This window comes from Diabrotica undecimpunctata, chromosome 6 (assembly GCF_040954645.1).
Source record: "Diabrotica undecimpunctata isolate CICGRU chromosome 6, icDiaUnde3, whole genome shotgun sequence".
NCBI classification, from domain to species: domain Eukaryota; kingdom Metazoa; phylum Arthropoda; class Insecta; order Coleoptera; family Chrysomelidae; genus Diabrotica; species Diabrotica undecimpunctata.
Window position 1 is genome coordinate 111,065,757 of NC_092808.1, and position 20,047 is coordinate 111,085,803.

Consider the following 20,047-nt stretch of genomic DNA (forward strand, 5'->3'; position numbering starts at 1 on the left):
AACAATGCATTATGAAGATGATACGTTGGATCCCCAGACTGGTAAGCCTAACATAATAATTGATTACAACGCAACCAAGGGAGGAGTGGACACTATTGACAAGATGTGTGAAAGCTACAATTGTGCAAGATCGACTAATCGCTGGCCCATGGTGATATTTTATGCACTACTGAATATCGCCGGCATAAATTCATATACAATATACAAGTGTAATTCTGCTCGGAGAGCCCAACGCATACCACTTAGAAGAACATTTTTAGAGACAATGGGTATTCAATTGCTTGAACCACATGCCAGACGTAGAGCAATTGCACCAAATATGCCAAGGATGATAAGTATGCGACTCAGAGAAATGTTTGATATTACGTTGAATGTGCAAAATATTGCAAAATCTCATGGTCGTTGTTTTTACTGTGGAAGCCAGAAAAGTCGAAAAACAAAGTACAGTTGTTACTCGTGTAATAAATTTATGTGCTTAGAACACATAAAGGGTATATGTGTGGAATGTTCAGAAAAAGATTGACTTTTTTTAAGTTTAAAGTTACCTCGTATTATTAGAATTTTTTAAGTGTGGTTATTATAAGTGGATAATGTAAGCTTTAGTTTAAAAGCAACTAAGCAAATTTTTTGTTTGTAGTAAGATTTTAGGGTTTTTTTTCCCACATTTTAGAATAGTAGCTTGTTTTTGTTAAGTAATTATTTTTGTCAAAATAAATGTTTATAAACATAATTTTTAAATAAAACTGTATTTATTTTAAATAAAAAAGTATTTAATAAGACCCTTAAAGTAATTAAATTTTAAAAATTGGTAAAATTTACAGTACTAGGGCATGTATAAATATACGGTCCCAGAGACGGACGTTAGCACTTACGTCAAAATAATTCACGTTAGCACTGAAAGGTTAATAATGAAAGACATGAAAATTTCTCGAGATAAGGATCAAAAGTTCGAGAAGGCGAAGTAAGGCATATCTATTGTCAATCAAATTGGTTTGTATGCAGGTGATCTAGTATTAATAGCAAAAAGAATAATGAAAAATGCAAGAACTAATAGAGAAATAAAAGTGGAGCTCTCGAATCTTGTATCCTAATATTATACGTAAGTGAAACATGGGGAACATTACAATAGAGAATTGGGACCGAATAAAAAGCGAAAATATTACGAAATTCAAAACTGAATCGATAGTATCAAAAATTCAAAAAAAAAATTAAATTTGTATGGACACATCAATAAAATGAAGAACCAAGGAAGAAGAATCAAACAGGTCATGGAACCTACAAAGTATCTAGTAAAAAAGAAAGAAAAGACCGAAAAAAAATTAATAGACAAGAACATATATACCTATTGGGGGAATTGTCAAAAGACAAAAAGAACTGGAAGAGATAGATAGCAGAAAAATAAAAATAATATGCCTTGAACACACTGAAGGGTGCAAAGGAGATTCGAGAAAGAAAAACATGTTTCTTTGGTATCCAATGCCCTCCGCATTTTTCTAAATTACTAGAAAGTATTGCCGAAATAACTAAAAATATGCAATAATAAATAAACATAGTCTAATAACAAAAGTTTACCAACAGTGAAAACAAAATAATTGGTAAATATATAATGAAAATTATGTAAACATAAACAGAGCAATTTTTGAAATAAAGGCGGTTAACACGTGGTTTTGAAATTAAATAATATTATTTACCTAATGAAAACGATATTTAGTGACAGTGTAATAAATTGCAAATTTTATTAGATATTAAGATAAATAAATCTTACCTATAACAAAAATCACCTAAATTAAATTCTTATTCACTAAAGTTATTCAAAAATATATCGGCAAACCACAGTACGTACATACACTGCCAACTCGTAACTACTACTAAACCCAACTATTTACGCTGAACTGAAACATGAAACAGCGAACACTGAAACAAAACGGTCTACGCTTTTTTAAATGAGGTGAGTCGCTGTTTGCCGCCGCGGCGATGCCAAATTAGCAATAATGTTCGTTTGACGAAGATTTAAATTGGCATGACAAATTGGGAGTAATTATTAATTCGTAATAATTACTTATGGTGTAAAAAAAAACTAACACATATTATATTACACATTCATTTTTTTACACTAAATTTTGAGTAAAGTCCTGTTACCCTATGACGACCGATATGCAATTATGATCAGTGGGCCTCAAACAGTAGGGCGTTAATATTTAATTCCGATCGCTTGAAAAGTAAAAATATTTAATTTCCTGTATTCTATGTTCAGTAATAATATTGGATTTTACTGTATCAAAGGCAAATAAAATGAATATAATATGTATATACAGGGCGTTTTAAAAGAAGTTGGACGGAATATTTCTAATACTCAATATTATTTGTCGACATCCAATGTTCATCAAGGTCTCTATAAGCCTCTATTTTGCGTAGGGTGAAAATTATACGAATGGTTTTGCATGCAGTAAAATTGGAAAATACTTGCCAAGTTGCTGGTATGTCCAAATTTGAATAAAATACATCCAAGACTTTACTTTCTGCAGACACTGTATTAAATATAACCTTGAAACAAATTGGCACTAAATCACTTCCGAGTTTTCAGCAAAACAAAAGGTTTAAATACTCCAGTAATTAATACCAAAGCTATTGAGAATATGCAGTCCAGTAATTAGACCGAAGGTACTTTATCGTTTAACTAAAACACACCACAAAGTCCGAATTGAATTTCCGAAACACTTTTTTGTTACTTCTTTTTAGCAAACGATTTGTCCTATTCTCGCTCGGTTTGAAAAGACTGAACGATTATGTCTTCCGTATGTCTAATACAACTTTGCCATTGTTCTGCCTTTATTTGTTCTAGCGATTCTTTTCATAAACTAAGAACGCTAGCGTCATCTGTTGTTTTGGATGCATGTTTATCATAAAAATTTTTGGTTATACCCCAAACTAACTCAATTGCATTATAGTGGCAATGGTAGGACGGAAGTCGAAGAACTTAATGGCCATATTTAAGAGCCTTTTGGTCAGTAACAAATTTCTTTTGAATTTTGTACTTTCTACACCTTTGAAGTAAATCGACTTTTAAATATGTCACTGTAATAATTTATTTTCTGTCAACCACAACTTTATTTCCTTCAACCATCTGCTTGAAGGAAATCTCTCTTCTACTCTTGAGTGGTAGGATGCATTATCCAACACTATTATCGATGGTCGCTCCAATTTTTTTAACAAATTTTCTTCAAACCATTCTTCAAAAATATTTGCACCTATATTTCCATGGTAATTTTTTAAATAAAATACGCTGCTCATGATATATATGCATGTTTTTTATATCAAATTAAAGCTAATTTTTTTCTTAATATGATGATAAAAGTTTGCCTGAGAAAAAATGGTCGAAAATTAGAGTTGCCAACTATTAAAAATGTGAGGTACCAAAGATAAAATAAAAGACAGCTAGCGCGCAACGCTTTTAGTTTGAAGTATCAGTTGTGTCAATTTTTATGGCATGCGTCAATAGATATATAATAATATACATATTATGACTTGTCAAACCAGTGTCGTTGCGCCCTAACTCTATTTTACTTTATCTTTAACACCTCGCTTTTTTAACAGCTGGCAACCCTAATTTACGACCATTTTTTTCTCAGAAAATCTTATATCATCATATTAGGAAAAAATTTAGCTTTAATTTGATGTAAAAAAACATGCATATATATCATGAGCAGCGTATTTTAATTTAAAAGATAAATGGACGAAATAAAATTTTTGTCAAAAACTAATTAAGTACTATTAATTGAATTAAAAATATTTGCAGAAACTTTTTGACTGACATCGTATTATCAATGTATTCTCCTTATTTAAAATGTATGTAAAAATGTGAGTTTGATGAACTACGTTATGATCGTAGTGATCCTGCACTAGGATCTTGTACTATATAAAGCTCTCGTGTCACAGAGTTAGTTGCCATATTCCTCCGAAACGGCTGGACCGATTTTTATAACTATACACAGTTTTTGGTCATTATTATTTTTTATGCGTCGGGCGTGGTAGTAGTTTACAATAATTATCATTTTTATTTACCTTTTAGTGTAATTATGAAGTAAATTTATTATTAATTTGCTGGGCCCAGCGTATTCAGCCTGTTTTTTCAAATATAGCTCACCAGTTCAAAAACCATAATTGGGTGAGCAACATTGGAGACAAAAAGTACAGATGTCGATGATCTGAAGCGACCATTCTGAATTTTCTTCCAGGAAAGTTTTCATTTAAATCGGTAGACACAGTAATAAATCAGGATGACGTTGTCAACTATCCTACAGAGTTTATGAATTCACTGGAATTGTCTGGACTCAATCCTAACAATTTACAATTAAAAGTAGGATCAGTTGTCATTATCCTGCGTAACATTATTCAAGCTCAACTGTGCATTGGAAGGAGGCTGTCTGTGAAAAGGCTAATGAATAATGTCATTGAGTCAAGTTTGGTATCATCAAGGAAAATATAATGGAGAGGATGCCTTGATCCCGATCATGCGAACGAACGTATCATTTGATTTTAAACGTTTAAAATTTCTCATGCATTTTTACAATAAACAATTACAATAAACAAATCACAAAGCCAACCGTTGGAACCTTGAAGAACTAACTTTCCAAGTTTTCATATTTCACGCATGCGCAATTATTCGCGCGTCGGAAAACTGCCATCGTTCTATATTTATGTAACGCAAAAAAATAAAAATATTGTTTATCAAAGTATTAAATTGATTCAATTTTTTTCATTAATAATATCTTTTTTTTGGAGTATTTTTGTTGGTTTTTTTTTTCTGTTAATTTTTTAGACACATTATTCTAAGTCGGTACGAGGTTCGCCAGTCTATTCAGATAGTAGAATATAGGAAAAAGAATAATTTTAGGTTAGAAGGATATAATAGAAATTGATGAAGTTCTCAGAAGAATGGATTAAAGATAATTATGATTTAATATAACGTTAGTATATTATTAAATGACGAAAATCAGAATAATTCGTATTAAGTATAGAAATAAATAAAACAGTTTTTTTTTCTAGAAATTGTATCAACTTGATCCGATGAATCTTTACAAATGTATTTTTAATGACAAAGTGGCGCAACTCAAAAAAATATGATTTTGCAGAAAACGCATAAAACGTTTCTATAATTACGGTTATCTGTGTTATATCATTGTGGCTGCCGAACCTATACATACTTATAAGACAATACTTTTCACCGAAAGGAACCTTGTTGTTTTTAGTGTAATCTGTGCAAATTTCGTGTAATGTAGAATTAAATGTTTGATTTTTTTATTAAAAAGAACTTGTGTCCCTTTAGTACTAAAAATTTTCATGAAAGTATTATTAACAAATGTGTCAGTTTATGATTAAAAGTAAATCTACAACATAAGGACTATTTCAAAGTACTTCTGTTTACTTTTACTTGTTTCGCGAATGTGCTTTTCGGATAAGTGCAAAGAACTAGAAGACGAATTGCCAGATGCGGAATAGCTACTGCAAGAGCTGGTGTTGAATAACTTCCTTCGATAACCCTTCTGCTCAACTTTGTAGGTATGATCGTTGTCGCTTATATATGCATCATTCTCATTAGATGAAACGTAATAGTTCACTGTTTTCTTATTAGGTTAATGTAAATCTTAGTAGGATTATTAGGTTTTACAATACATACAAATTGTTCAGGTGCTGCCACGCACTTACGATAGTTTTACTTTTCATTGTCGTTTGTATACACAATCTCCTAAAACAATATAAAATTGTCAACGTATAATTCATGCATAAAAAAATTAATCACGATCATCAACATGATATAATAATTATCGTACAACCAGTGGATTCCACAGTCAAACTTTCTTTAGTACACGTTGGGTTTGTACATGCGCTTTTTGTGTCGTCGTGATCTTCATTGTTTTTTTTTTTTTTTTTGAGAACGATATTCTGATTAGCCAAATTATACGAACACAACAACGAAAACGCAATTCTTAATAGTAAAAACGTCAACTTTTTTTTTGCTACTTACAATATTTTAATTCAATCAATATTTTGTTTTTAATCGTGCTAAGCTCCGAATTATTAATTTTCGGTCAATTTAGATACTCTCCATGGCACAGTATTTGCATTCATGATAATTTTTTAAATTGCTTAATTTTGTAAAAATACTACCACAGAGATTTTTAATCAAAATGATTCAAACAGACTATCTAAATATTTTATAATCTAGTGACATAACTCGCAGAAGTTCTACCATATTCAAATGATTTTGAACAATAAAATGGCATAATTGTAAATATGCCTGTTTAATATTAAAATAAAAGAACTGCGCACCATAAGTTTAAGTAATAAACTGACATAATCCTAAATGTTTTAACGAACGGCGACGCCCTTCCGTTCGCTGCTGACATAACACTAAAACTGATCAGTTTATCCTGATATAACTGATCCCCTCAAATGAAACAGTTCGGTAATAAACCGACACGCAGTGGTGTCCAATTTCAACATAATGTGTTAACATTAAATCAATAGAGGGTACCTACCATTTTTGGTCATTTTATAACTAAAACTCAAAATTTAAGAATTTTGAGTTGTGCCACTTTATTAATAAAAGTGTGGCTTGTTGTCATTTAATATATAAAATGAATTAAATTAAAATTTTGTTATCGATGTAAGATTAATGATATCAAATTAATTATAGGTTAAAATATAGAGTTCAGAACACAGAGTTCTAGTAAATAACCTAGTAGACCAGGGCGCGTATCTGTGAAAAAACAACTATATTTGGATGTGAAAGGTGGCATTAGGATTTTTGCAGAAAAAGCTGTGTGATAGTTTTAGTAATAATAATTGACTTATGCTCCTTCCCAAATAGGTCGGAAATATTAATAAAAAAATATTTAAAAATTACTAAAAACATGCATTTTTTCTACTTTATCTGCTTATAGCTTTAAAACAATTCATTTTGGAGCAAAATCGTAATAAAAATAAAATAGCGACAATTTTATTTTCTATAGGATAGGGCTGGTTAAAAATGTTTTAATTTATTACCCTTGTTGCAAAATGGCAATAAATACAAAAAGGAGGGGGAAACAAGGCTTTTCTTATTCAATGTTTTTCAACCACTTAGGACCTTAATAATTCGTCTAGAAAATTTTTATAACATAATAACACAAACTAATTCTGACCAGTCGAGAAAACACGAGTAAAAACCGCAAATATTCGGGGAACATCATTATTAATTAAGAGCATTGCACCATATATTTTGATAATAATCGCCGTAGTTGCAGCGTTACAGTCAAAACGTTAGGAAAAGGTAATTCGGTTACGGCTTATAAATTCGGTAAACAAAGCATAATTATAAAAGAACAGACCGCGAAAGCTCACACTCCTTGGAAAAAATTAGAATGAATGGACAAACTTTACTTTCGGTAAAAATCGTATCGATTGAGCCCAAAATAGCATCTGTTAGCCGTGCAAATTCTGAGCTTTATCTCTGCGGTAATGTTATTTTCACTAATGACGAGAGCTCCCAGGTATACAAATATCTTGTTATAACAACATGTTATACCTTTTTTTTTATAACTTGTTAACTGCTTCGATGACGTCGTTGTATACAAGAAGTGACCATAGCAGTTATGGTTGCGAGACTATTTTCATGTACATACTTCGTTTTGTTGGTATTTATTATTAAACATATTTTTGTGGCCGATTCTTTTAGTGCTACATACGCCTATCATACAGCGTTTTTCGTTCTCCCAACAATATTGATATCATCAGCACATGCAAGTATTTGCTCTGATTTTTTATTTATAGAAACGGTAGTTGTGATTTGTGACATACGTATTACTTTTTCCAGAGGTAGATTGAACAATATACAAGATAGACGGTCTCCCTGGCGGAGCCTGTTATTTGTTTTAAAAGGTTCAGGCAGTTCCCCCTGTATTCGTACTCTAGACTATACTTTTTTAAGAGTTAGTTTTGTTAAATTTACCAACTGATTTGGTACTCCTAGCTCTTTTATTGCTCTAAACATTTCTCTTATATTCACAGGGTCATAGGCTACCTTGTAGTTTATAAATATGTGATGAGTATCTATGCCATATTCCAGTGTTTTTTTGAAAATTTGTTTTAGAGTTACAACCTAATGGATTAGCGATTTACCACTTCTGAAACCAGCCTGGTATTTTGGCTATCATTTATTCTCCACATGGTGCCATATGATGACTAATGTATACGCTGCATTTAGAAGCATAATTCCTCTGTTATTAGATCATTCAAAAAAATCTCTTTTTTGTGTACGGTGCAAAGTATTCCAATATTCCAATCACTGGGTAGGGATTTTTGTATCCATATTTCTTTTATAAGCTGCTGTAGTGTCCTTATGGCATTGTGGTCACCTTCGTTATATAGTTCAGCTGGGAGAATATCTTTTCTAAGTGATTTTTTTCTGGCTAGTTTTTTAACTTCGCCTTTAACTTTAAGAATAAATGGTGGCTCCTCTTCCCTCTCGTCTGTTCCTCTTACCTCATCACCTTCATCTTCCAGATTTTCTCTATATTAAGTGCCTGGTTAAAGTAGTATTTCACCTATCGATTCAATGCGGTCTGATCTTGTTGTTAATAGGTTACCATTCGAACTTATGCATTGGTTTGTAGTTATTTTAGTTGATCTTAACTTTCTTATAGAACGCTCTGAATTATTTCTGTCTGTTGCTCCTTGTTTAAGTGGTTTCATTTTTTTCTTGTGTGTATCCTCTTTTCTTCTCTTCTCTTTATCTGGTAATTCTCTACAGCTGTTCTATTTCGTTCTATTTCAGAGTTCGATCTTCAACTGAGACTAAGGTTTACTAAGTGCTACGTGTGGTCAGTGCTGCTATATGGCGTAGAGGGCTGGACATTCAAAACGAGGGATATAAACAGATTAGAAGCTTTCGAAATGTGGCTCTATCGCCGTATCCTAAAAATACCATGGACAGCGAAAATCACAAATATAGATGTCCTTAAAAGAATAAACCAAGAACGTCAACTTTTCAAAACCATCAAGAAAAGGAAAACGGCGTATCTAGGTCACATCATGCGAAATAAAAAATACCAGTTCCTCCAACTTATAATCGAGGGTAAAATTGAAGGCAGGAGAGGAATGGGCGCAAGAAAATGTCCTGGCTCTGAAACATAAGGCAATGGACAGGGATTAACGACATACAATCTCTGATACATATTGCAAGAAATAGAGAATTAATGGAAAATGTGATCGCTAACATCCATTAGTGGATTTGCATCTGAAGAAGAAGAAGAAGTTCTATTTCGTCGGGTAAACATTTTTCTGTAGGCCTCATTTTTTTCTTTTGTTACATTCTTGAATTTATCGTCAAACCAATGATTTTTATGGGCACAAGTTTTTGCCTATTTCATATTTTACTGGTGCTTCAATATCTTCCTTTATTCTAGTCCAGTACAAGTCTATATCTTTCTGGCCTTCTTCATTTACATTTTGATTCCTTAACCTGTTGGTGATGTTTTCCGAGTACCGTTCTGCAATTGTTGCATCTCTCAACTTTTGCATATTCCATTTCTTTCTATTCATTTTATTTTCTTTGCTGACTGACATTTGAAATTCTAGCCCTCAATGTTGAGATCACTAGGCAGTGATCTAAGTCTATGTTTACGTCTCTATAACTTCTTCAGTTTATTACTTCTGTTACATTTCTAGAATCTATTAAGATGTGATCAATCTGACTAGTTGTTATTCCATCAGGAAAGGTCTAGGTTACCTTGTATATATTCTTGTGTTCAAAAAAGGTGCTAGCAACTGTCAGGTTTAGTGCTGCTGCTAAGTTTATCAGTCGAAATCCATTATCGCTACTGACGTTGTGTAGGCTATGCATAGTGGGGACGAAAACTCTCTCTCGTTCTATTCTTGCATTCATGTCTCCTAACACAATATTGGTGTAATTTCTAGGACATCTTCAGTAGGCTTACTCTAGGTGTTCGAAGAGCTGTTCTTTTATTTCTTCAGGTTTGTTATCAGTCAGGACATGTGCATTAATCACACTGTAATTGAAGAATTTCCCTTTTAAGTACAAATAGCACATTCTTTGACTGTAGACTTTAAATTCAATAATATTGCCTTTTGTTCTTTAATTTACAATAAATCCCTATTCATATATGCATTGAATTTCATTGCAGCAACATAGGGAATGAACTATGGGACAAAATTCAACAAGCCATTTTATCTTCAGCCAGAGAAAATTTAAAACCAATGAAAACATAAAAAAATGGATGACATACAAAATACTGATCCTAATGCAGTTCAGAAGAGAATATAAAAATCAAGATAAGAATAAGAGTACAACAATAAATAAAGACATAAAAAAATAAGAGAAGCAAAAAATGACTGGGTAAAGGAACAATCCGAGGAAATGGAGGTATATATTGTTATGTGGCTATAATTACGGTCCTGATTGGGCGTTCGTGCCTTCGCTGTCGATCTCTAGAACATATGTTCGTGTATAAAAACAGTGGCGGCGTTCCTTTGAAGAGACAGTAATTGGACAATTGTGTTTGTAAGCGATGTCCATACTATTGTAGGCGAAAAGTATTAGTTTATTTATAATTGTTAATGCGATATTTGTTATTTAGTGAGTTTTTTTCGTAGCGAGTTAAATAAAATTAGTTAAGCTACATTTACTTTACTTTATTCCTGAACCCACAATGGTTTCTGTGTACGCTTTAACGTACACAGAAAAGTGAAAGAAATTCATGGGATAAAAAAACCAACAGATCAGTACCATACATAATGCACATGGAAATATTATAACTGATACCAAACATAAATTAAACAGATACATTACGGAATTATTCGGTGATAATAGGTCAGAAGAAGATCAAAACGAGAAAATATATAAAGGACCAAACATCTTACATTCGAAAATAGCATAAGCAATAAAACACTCTAAAGGAAGAATAGCTGTAGGACCCAATAAACTACTTTATTTACAGTGTTAAGAAAGCTAATTGATCATGAATCGTTAGACATATTAGTTAAACTTTACAACTTTAGTTGAGAATAATGCAAAAAATGTTCAAATACCAAACATTTGCACTGATAAATCACGTACTGAAAATTGTTTTTAAAATTATACAAAACCGAATATTCAAATCTGACAGTTATGAAACCCTCCAGGAGTTAATGAATAGAATCACAGAACTGAGTCAGAGATATGGACTTTCATTGAACATTAATAAAACAGGATGTATGATGGTCTCTAAGAAGAAACAGCAAATTGAAATGTGAATAGTTAACCAATAAACGAATGTCAATGAAAATTGGGACCATTCCCTAGAAATAAAATCTAGGATAGAGAAAGCAAGATCTATATTTCAAAAATTGGCTAAGCTATTCAAATGCCATGATTTATCAGTACCCATAAAAATTAGCTGAAGCTCTTTTTTCACTTAATAAACTGATACAAAGATGCCTGGACGTCAATCAAGATATATACGTATGTTTTATTGACTATAATAAAGCATTCGATAAAGTACGACATAAATAATACAAAGATGCCTGGACGTCAATCAAGATATATACGTATGTTTTATTGACTATAATAAAGCATTCGATAAAGTACGACATAAATAATACAAAGATGCCTGGACGTCAATCAAGATATATACGTATGTTTTATTGACTATAATAAAGCATTGGATAAAGTAAGACATAAATAATTAATGAATGTCCTGAAATCAAAGAAGATTAACTACAACGACTTCAGGATCATATCAAATTTATAATATAAACAGCGAGCAAAAGTACGTGTTAATGAACAGCTGTCAGAAGAAATTGAAATTAAAAGTGAAACTGGAACAAACCATGAAGTGGAGATATCCAGGAGTGGCTAGTATACCTGTTGAATACAAAGCACGTGGTGTTCGTGTGTATTAAGGTATAAAAAATGCTTATTAAAAGCTTAAAATTTTTAGCTTATTTAGCTTAAAAATAAAAAAATTTAAGCTTTTAATAAGCATTTTTTATACCTTAATACACACGAATACCACGTGCTTTGTAAATTGAAATTAGATGTGGAGTGAGACAGGGATGCGTATTGTCGCCAATTCTTTTTAATGCCCACTACGAAGAGATCCTGAAAAACGCTCTTGAGGGTGAAAAAGCTGGAATAAAGGTAAATGGAGTTCCCATTAACAACATTCGATATGTGAACGACACTGTGATCTGAGCCGAAAATATTGAAGATCTTCAGAGACTGGTGACCAGAATAGCGGAGTATGGAAAAGAGTATGGTCTAACAATGAATGTCAAGAAGACGAAATTTATGAGAATATCGAAAACTCAAAGAAATAACGAGAATCTTCTAATAAACGGAACCAACGTTGAACAAGTGTATAAATGTGCATATCAGGGAACAATGATTAACTCCACAAAGGATTACATTCAGGAGATCAAAATCAGAATAGAAAAGGCTAGAGCAAATTTCAACAAAATGAGAAGAGTGCTATGTACAGGGGATTTAAAATTGGAACTAAGAGTTAGGTTGGCGAGGTGCTATGTTTTTTCGACTTTATTGTATGGAATGGAATCTTGGACCTTGAATGCGACATCAATGAAAAAACTGGAATCATTCGAGCTGTGGGTGTATAAAAGAATTCTGAAAATATCGTGGACAGAACACGTCACAAAGAGGTTCTGAGAAGGATGAATAAAGAAACAGAAATTTTAAATATAATTAAAACAAGAAAATTGGAATATCTCGGACATATTACACGTGGAGAGAAATACACCTTGCTCCAACTGATTATGCAGGGAAAGATCCAAGGATGGGGAAGCATAGGGAGGCGTAGAGTGTCATGGCTGCGCAACCTGAGAGAGTGGTACGGATGTACATCAAATGAACCTCTCAGAGCAGCCGTCTCAAAAGTCCGAATAGCTATGATGATTGTCGACCTCCGCCGCGGAGATGGCACTTGAAGAAGAAGAATAAAAATCAGGTTATTATGATGTTATATCTTTCTTATACTGTTGTACGGAGTTGAGTCGTGGACTCTCACAGACCTACCTGTAAGAAAATTGAGGCTTTCAAAATGTGGCTTTATTGTAGAATCCTGAAGATATCCTATACCGGCCACGTTACTAACCAGGACGTTTTATTAAGAATCTTCTTCTTCTTAAAGTGCCTATCCGTTCCGGATGTTGGCGATCATCACGGCTATCTTTACTTTATTTATTGCAGCGCGGAACAGTTCAGTGGTAGTCGTGTTATACCACTTTCGTAAATTTTGAAGCCAGGAAATGCGTCTTCTTCCCGGTCCTCTCTTACCATTTACTTTCACTTGGAGAATTAGCTGGAGAAGGCCGTAACGTTCTTGATTTCTCATTATATGTCCTAGATATTCCAACTTTTTAGTTTTGACGGTCATGAGAATTTCACATTCTTTCCCCATTCTACGCAGGACCTCTACATTAGTAACTCTGTCAACCCAGGATATACGTAAGATGCGCCTATAACATCACATTTCGAAAGCTTCGAGCTGATTCATAGATGCAACAGTCAGTGTCCATGCTTCCATTCCGTAGAGCAGAACTGTGAATATGTAGCAGTTCAATACACGGCATTTTGTTTTTAATGATATGTCTCGACTGTTGAAAATGGTTCTCATTCTAACGAATGCTGCTTTTGCTTTTATTAGTCGCTGTTTAATTTCTGTTGAGTGGTCCCATTGGCTATTTAAATTGGAGAATTGGCTTATTAAGAATGCAAATAGGAAAATAGTTGTTAACCACAATAAAAATAGCCAAAATTGAATACCTCGGTCACAACATGAGGAACAGCGACAAATATGAGTTGCTGCAATTAACTCTTCAAGGAAAAGTAGTAGAAAAACGAGGACCAAAAAGGCGAAAAATTTCCTGGCAGAAAAATCTACGTACGTGTTTCAACACAACAACTACAAATCTTTTCAGAACCGCAGTTTGAAAAATACAGATTGCCATGATGGTCGCCAACATCCGAAACGGATAGACACTACAAGAAAAAGAAGAATATGCAAATAACTAGATATAGAATAAGCGGGTTTCAACTTAAGTTCAGAAATGGAACTTGAACGTTTGGTATGAATATGCTAATGCAGAGATGGTTAGATATGGATCAAGATACAATCGAAACGTTTGTGTTATTTTTATTACAAGAGATCACTTAATATTACTTTTTGTCGCTATTAGTATAAAAATAATAATTCTGCACGTTATGTTAAGGAAACAAGAAAACACCAAAATCAACACAGAAATGCTCACAAGGAGGAATTTGCAGATAATAACAATATCAAATGTAAAATGCTTATCAGAAAAATTTAAAAGAAGAGGAAATAAATAGAACATCAGAAAAACATTCAAAAACAACAACACACAGATCTATTCAACACTATAGGAGATATTGAGTTACACAATAGAGGAACAATCTTTAATAAGTCGACGCAGATTATGGCTTACGATGACGATTTTAATTTTTCGCACGCACCACACGACGACTTAAAGATATTTTTTCCACCTTATCACATCTGAAGAAGTAAAACAAAGGATACTTTCAGCAAACAAATATTATTTTGGGCTCAACAAGTAGCTAAAAAACAGAAATTTAAGCCAAAAACCAAACATAGACTATCTCCAAAACAGACGCAAGACTTCTACTCGTCTTCGAAAGGAAGATACTAAGAAGAATAAAAGAAGGCAATCTGTGAGAATGGTATTTGGAGAAGGCGATATAATTTCGAATTGTACCAGAAATATAAAGAAATAGTTAATGGTAGAGGATGTAATACCTTTCACAAAATAGGTAGGCTTAGAAGAGCTGGACTTGTGTAAAGAGCAAATGAAAATTACCCACCCAGATGAACTCTATACGCAGTACTATTAGAGGGATAGTGTAGACGAGGATGCGATGAAGATCGGCGCAGCAAAACTCAAAACGGTTGGGGATGAACAGAAACGACTTGCGAAATATACTGGGGAAGGTCGAGGCTCAACTAGGACTGTACCTTTACTGATAATGGTAATGATTTTTTGTATTGGAATAAAAAAGTTTAAATTTTTACCCCTATCGAATATTCCTGCAACTAACCCATGTGCAGTTTTAGATCTGTCTATATAACAGGTATAACTCTGCAGTCTGGGTCGAGTGTTTCCAATGCCCTATCCTTCTCGGTAGGCAAATGTCGAGTTGGAAAGTTACTTCAGGCCTATAACTAGTGCTATCAAATTATATGTGAGCTAAGATGAGCCAAGGACATTGAAACACATCAAACGATGGAAAGGTTTGAGGCCCACAAAAAAACGAGGCCACCTTGCTCAGAATCGAAAAATATATGGGCGTGGTTTTGTGGATTATTCTTACTAGCACAGAAACAAAAGAAAAATTTAAACGAAGAAAAATTAGGGAGATAATAGCTACTAGAGCTAAACTATAAATATGGGATAAACAATACAAAAAACATAAATCATTTGCCAAAAAGGACAGAAAACAAGTTATAAAAATTTTCTAAAAAGGGCGCCTCTTTGTCATTTTTGTGAGGGACAAAGAAAACTCAAAACCAAAATACATATATAAACAAATAACAGTAGACAATAACCAATATACATATTATATAGACTTACCGGCTAAAAAGCCGGTAACGGCGGTATGCCGTTGAATTCAACCTCGGTCTTCAATATCTCGTTCCTCAATTATCTCAATTTTTACGTATAGATGATTTTTCGCCGGTAAAAATCCCCAGCTTGCCAAGGCACTCAACGTTGAATCTATTGATCAGAGTTGTCTTCGATTCTCCGCCGATCTTATGGAAAATTTCAATATTAGTTTGTGTAAACAAACAAGTGAATGTTTATTCTAATCTAAAAGAACTAAAGTGTTCTTAATCAGAGAATTTTAAAACGCAGACTTAAACTTTATACAGAACGAGATTTGAAATACGTGAACTAAACTTTATACATAGATTGTTTGAACCGTTAAAATATGATAGCCAGTTCTTTTCGTACTCATTTTTCTGTGGGAATCTTTTTCCCTGGTTCGATTCTTGAATTCATCATCAAATTAACGATTTTTTCGGGCATTAGTTTCTATTCCTATTTAATCGTCTGCTGCTGCTAGATTATAATAACTTCTTTTATTCTGGTCCAGTATAATTTCTTCCTGGCCTTTTTCGTTTACATTTTGATTCGTTAGTCAATTATTAATTTTTTCCGAGTAAAAAGTCTCAGTTTTTGACATTCCATTTCTTTGTAGTCATATTTTTTTCTTTGTTGGGGTTTGAAATTCTAGCCGTATTGGTAAGTATTGTCGGGTCCGTGTCTCGAATATATTAAGATGTAATCAATGTGACATGTAGTTCCTTTACAGGGAAGGTCCAGGTTTCCTGGCGTATGTTCTTGTGTTCAAAATAGACGTTAGCGACCATCATTATCGCTATCGAAAATATGACCAAAGCTCTCTTTTCGAGAGCGAACTTTCATCCTATTTTCACATTCATGTCAGCTAGCACTATTTTAGTATGAACTCTGAAACATCTGTAGATTTTTTATATATAATTTTTATAACTTCGAAGAACTATTCTTTTTGATTCTCGCATGTCCGTTAATCAAACTGGAATCAAAGAATTTCTCTTTCAAGCGTTAGCTTCAAAATCGATAACATGACCTTCTATTTTCTGATTTACAGTGAAGCCTACTCCATCTTTATGTTGACTTTCATAGCAGCTCTATAACATGATTATTTTTCAATGGTGCCAAAACACCGAATACTAGTGTATATGAGGAAAAGAAGTCTTAGCGATAACAGTCTGCTATCAGTTAAAAGAATTAGAGGCAGGCCTAAGGTGCGGCTAAGGTAATTAGGGGAAGAAGAAAGGTATAATGAAATGAAGATAGAAAAAATGGCAATAAAGTAAATTATAGTAATGAATGAAAAATAGCGAAAAACATTAGAGAGCTCAAAAAATTTTAAATGAGAATTGAGAATGAGCTGACCACTCATATTAAAAAGATTTTTAATGATTTTTAAATACGAATACAGAACACAGATCAGGTACTAAGAAATAAAAATAAACAAACAATTACAACTTGCATTTATGCAGACAGTGAAATATTCATTATTTCATAAACATAAACTTCACATGACAATGCAATATTTTAATGATTTTTGTATAAATTATCAGTTTATTGTATTTTAGAATAATTTTAAAATAGTGTTTTAAATATATTTCGTATTAATATATTTTATTGTTATTTTATTGTAATGTGTTTGTTGTAAAAAACACAAAAAACACAAAAAGACAGGTCTGTATAAAATAAAAGAGTAATGAAAACTTCTGTTTTTTAACTGAATAAGGCAATAATAGCGTCACCAATCTTTTTTAATATACAGGGTGGAACAGCCAAATGGAATAAATTCGATAATTAATAAATGGGAGCGTGTTCAACAAAACACTCGGGCACGTCGATTGGTATTTTTAGTTGCGCATGTTTTGCAATAAAAATTTTTATACAGGGTGTGTCATGTAAGAATGGTCTATGTCAACTTTCTTATTTCAAATACAACACCCTGCATATTTTTCAATTTTTGGAGTCCGTAGATATATTTCATGTAAATGTTTTTGAAATTTTAGTTATTTTTAGATTTATTGCAAAATTTGCTAAAATACACTGAAAAGCTACTTAGTGGTACCTTTAGTTTCTTGATAATAAAACAAAAAAAATACAATAATGTTAATGTAGGCCATGTTCAAAATGCTCTCCGCGAATGTCTGGGCAACATCTTAATCTTAATTAGAAATTTCTTCGGGTTATTCGTCTTTTAAGTCAGCTAAGCCGACGGGTTTAGTTTTGCATACAATATTTTTCAGATATCCCTCTAACAAGAAGTCTAATGGCGTCAGATCAGGAGATCGTGCTGGCCATACCATCGATCTTCGCCTTCCTCTTCACCAATTTGGAGGTATTCGGTTGAGGTACCGTACATTGATTTGGTAATGGGTGGTGCTCCATATTGCTCAAATTATATCATATTCTCTGGAATTTGTTCGTTTGTTGGATCAGGATATAAGTTTGCCAAAGTTGGTATAAAATTATTTTTGAGAAGTGATCCTATGATATGATCTCCTACAATTCCTGTCCATACATTAACCTTTTCAGGGTATTGTGTAAGTTCTTCACTTATCCAGTGAGGATTTTGCCTAGACCAACAGCGGAAATTCTGACGATTACCATGTACATACACTCATTAGAAAACAAAATATGTTCTAAGAATAACATTATTATCTAACATTGCTATCATTTGTTGACAAAAATACATTCTTCTATCAAGGCCGTGTTCCATGAGTTCCTGAGTTGGTATCATTTTATAGAAATGCATTTTATTTTGTTTTAATCTTCAAATAATCGATGAATGGCTAACATCAAACATTGGAACTGTTTTTTGACTAAAAGTATGTGGATTTTGATCAGACTCAAGCACAATATCCAATTTGGCATCATCACCTATTGCAGTGGCAATGTGCAAGCTCGCGAAACTGCTTTCCTAGTTTATTAATTGTTCCTTGTGTTCGTGTGTTGTCTCCGTAACCAATCTTCTATAGAATTGTTATTTTGTGCATTTCTGTTACATGAACCATTGTTTTGATATGCTATTAACCTTCCGCCGGTAACGTGAATTCTTGTAACATAGTTGATAACGTCGGTCTACTACACCGACTTTTTTAATAATAAATATCTTGGTTTGTGATTTTCTGTTAATATTTTGATGTGACTAAACATTTAATATAACTATATTTAAATAACAATATAGTAAGAAATGATCAATATTTATTTATTTTCGAGAAAAAAATGCACATTAAAAAAAATTGGCTTCTTTTAGCTGCTAACATAATTGACAAACAATTTACAAAAACATGTTAAGTTTTTGGATACAAAATATCAACAAACATAAAGACAAGGGTTGAAATATCACAAAAAAAAAGATTTCAACAGATGTTCAACATAAACTGAAACTATTGTCCGTTTGCTTCCTCATTTTGTTCTACACTGTACACAACGCATGGTCCGGTTAAATGTTCTAAACACATATATTTGCCACACTGCCTACAAAGAAACCGAGTTTTGCGGTTTTTCTTACTACTGCAGAACGTACATCTTCCATACACATTATTCTGGATGTGTTGATTTCTTGTCTGCATGCCACAAATTTCCACTAACCTTATAAGAATTGTCCTTGCAATATTTTGTTCTAGGACTCGTCTGCGAATATGTTCGTCAATAAGTTGAAAACCTAAGTCTTCCAAAAACTTTCGTCTAGGAATGCGTGTGTTTGTATTCGATTTGTATATAATATAGGAATTTATCCCAACGACATTCAAACAACTGTAAAAATGACCATTGGCCAACGACGTGTTGCTCTAGCGCAATTGTATGCCGCGCAGAGTTTGTCCACGACATCCACGCCTACTTTAGTCTTATTATAATCTATGATTATTTCTGTTTTACCTTTTGCATTATCAATGTTGTCGTCGTAATGCATAATAGATAACACTAAAACATTTTTAACTTTTCGGAGTATATACGATACAAGGGTACACTTCCCTTGAAATGCGAACATACTGGTTTTTTTTTGGCCTTTGTTGTGTTAGCACTAGAGGAATTTGAGGTTTATTCTTTCGTAACGTTCCTATAACAGTTAGACGATGTTCACGTTGAAGTAATCGCGCGGGCTGAACGCTTGTAAAAAAAATATCTATGGTAACCATTCCCAAAATCGGTTCACACGGACGAAGTACAAGTGACATATTTGACGTATTAACAAAATATTTTCCTGCTGGCTGTCTACCAACACATACTTCTATCTTGGACGTATAATGCATCTCAGCGTCTGCTAAAGCATATATTTTTATACCGTAACGAATTGATTTATTCGGTATGTAAACCCTGAATAAACATTTGCCGCGAAAGGCTTCTAACTTTTCATATATCGTAGTTTATCCTGAAAGATTGTAAT

General features: G+C 32.9%; 1 protein-coding gene across 1 annotated transcript in view; it reads right to left on the reverse strand.

The window, feature by feature from the left end:
* Window positions 1–1,922, reverse strand: part of LOC140443721 (sialin) — a 130,366-nt gene extending 128,444 nt beyond the window's left edge. The window contains exon 1 of the mRNA XM_072535110.1: window positions 1,766–1,922. The gene's annotated coding sequence lies outside the window, so the exon portion shown is untranslated. The remainder of the gene's footprint in view (window positions 1–1,765) is intronic.
* Between the last annotated feature and the right edge of the window lie 18,125 nt (window positions 1,923–20,047).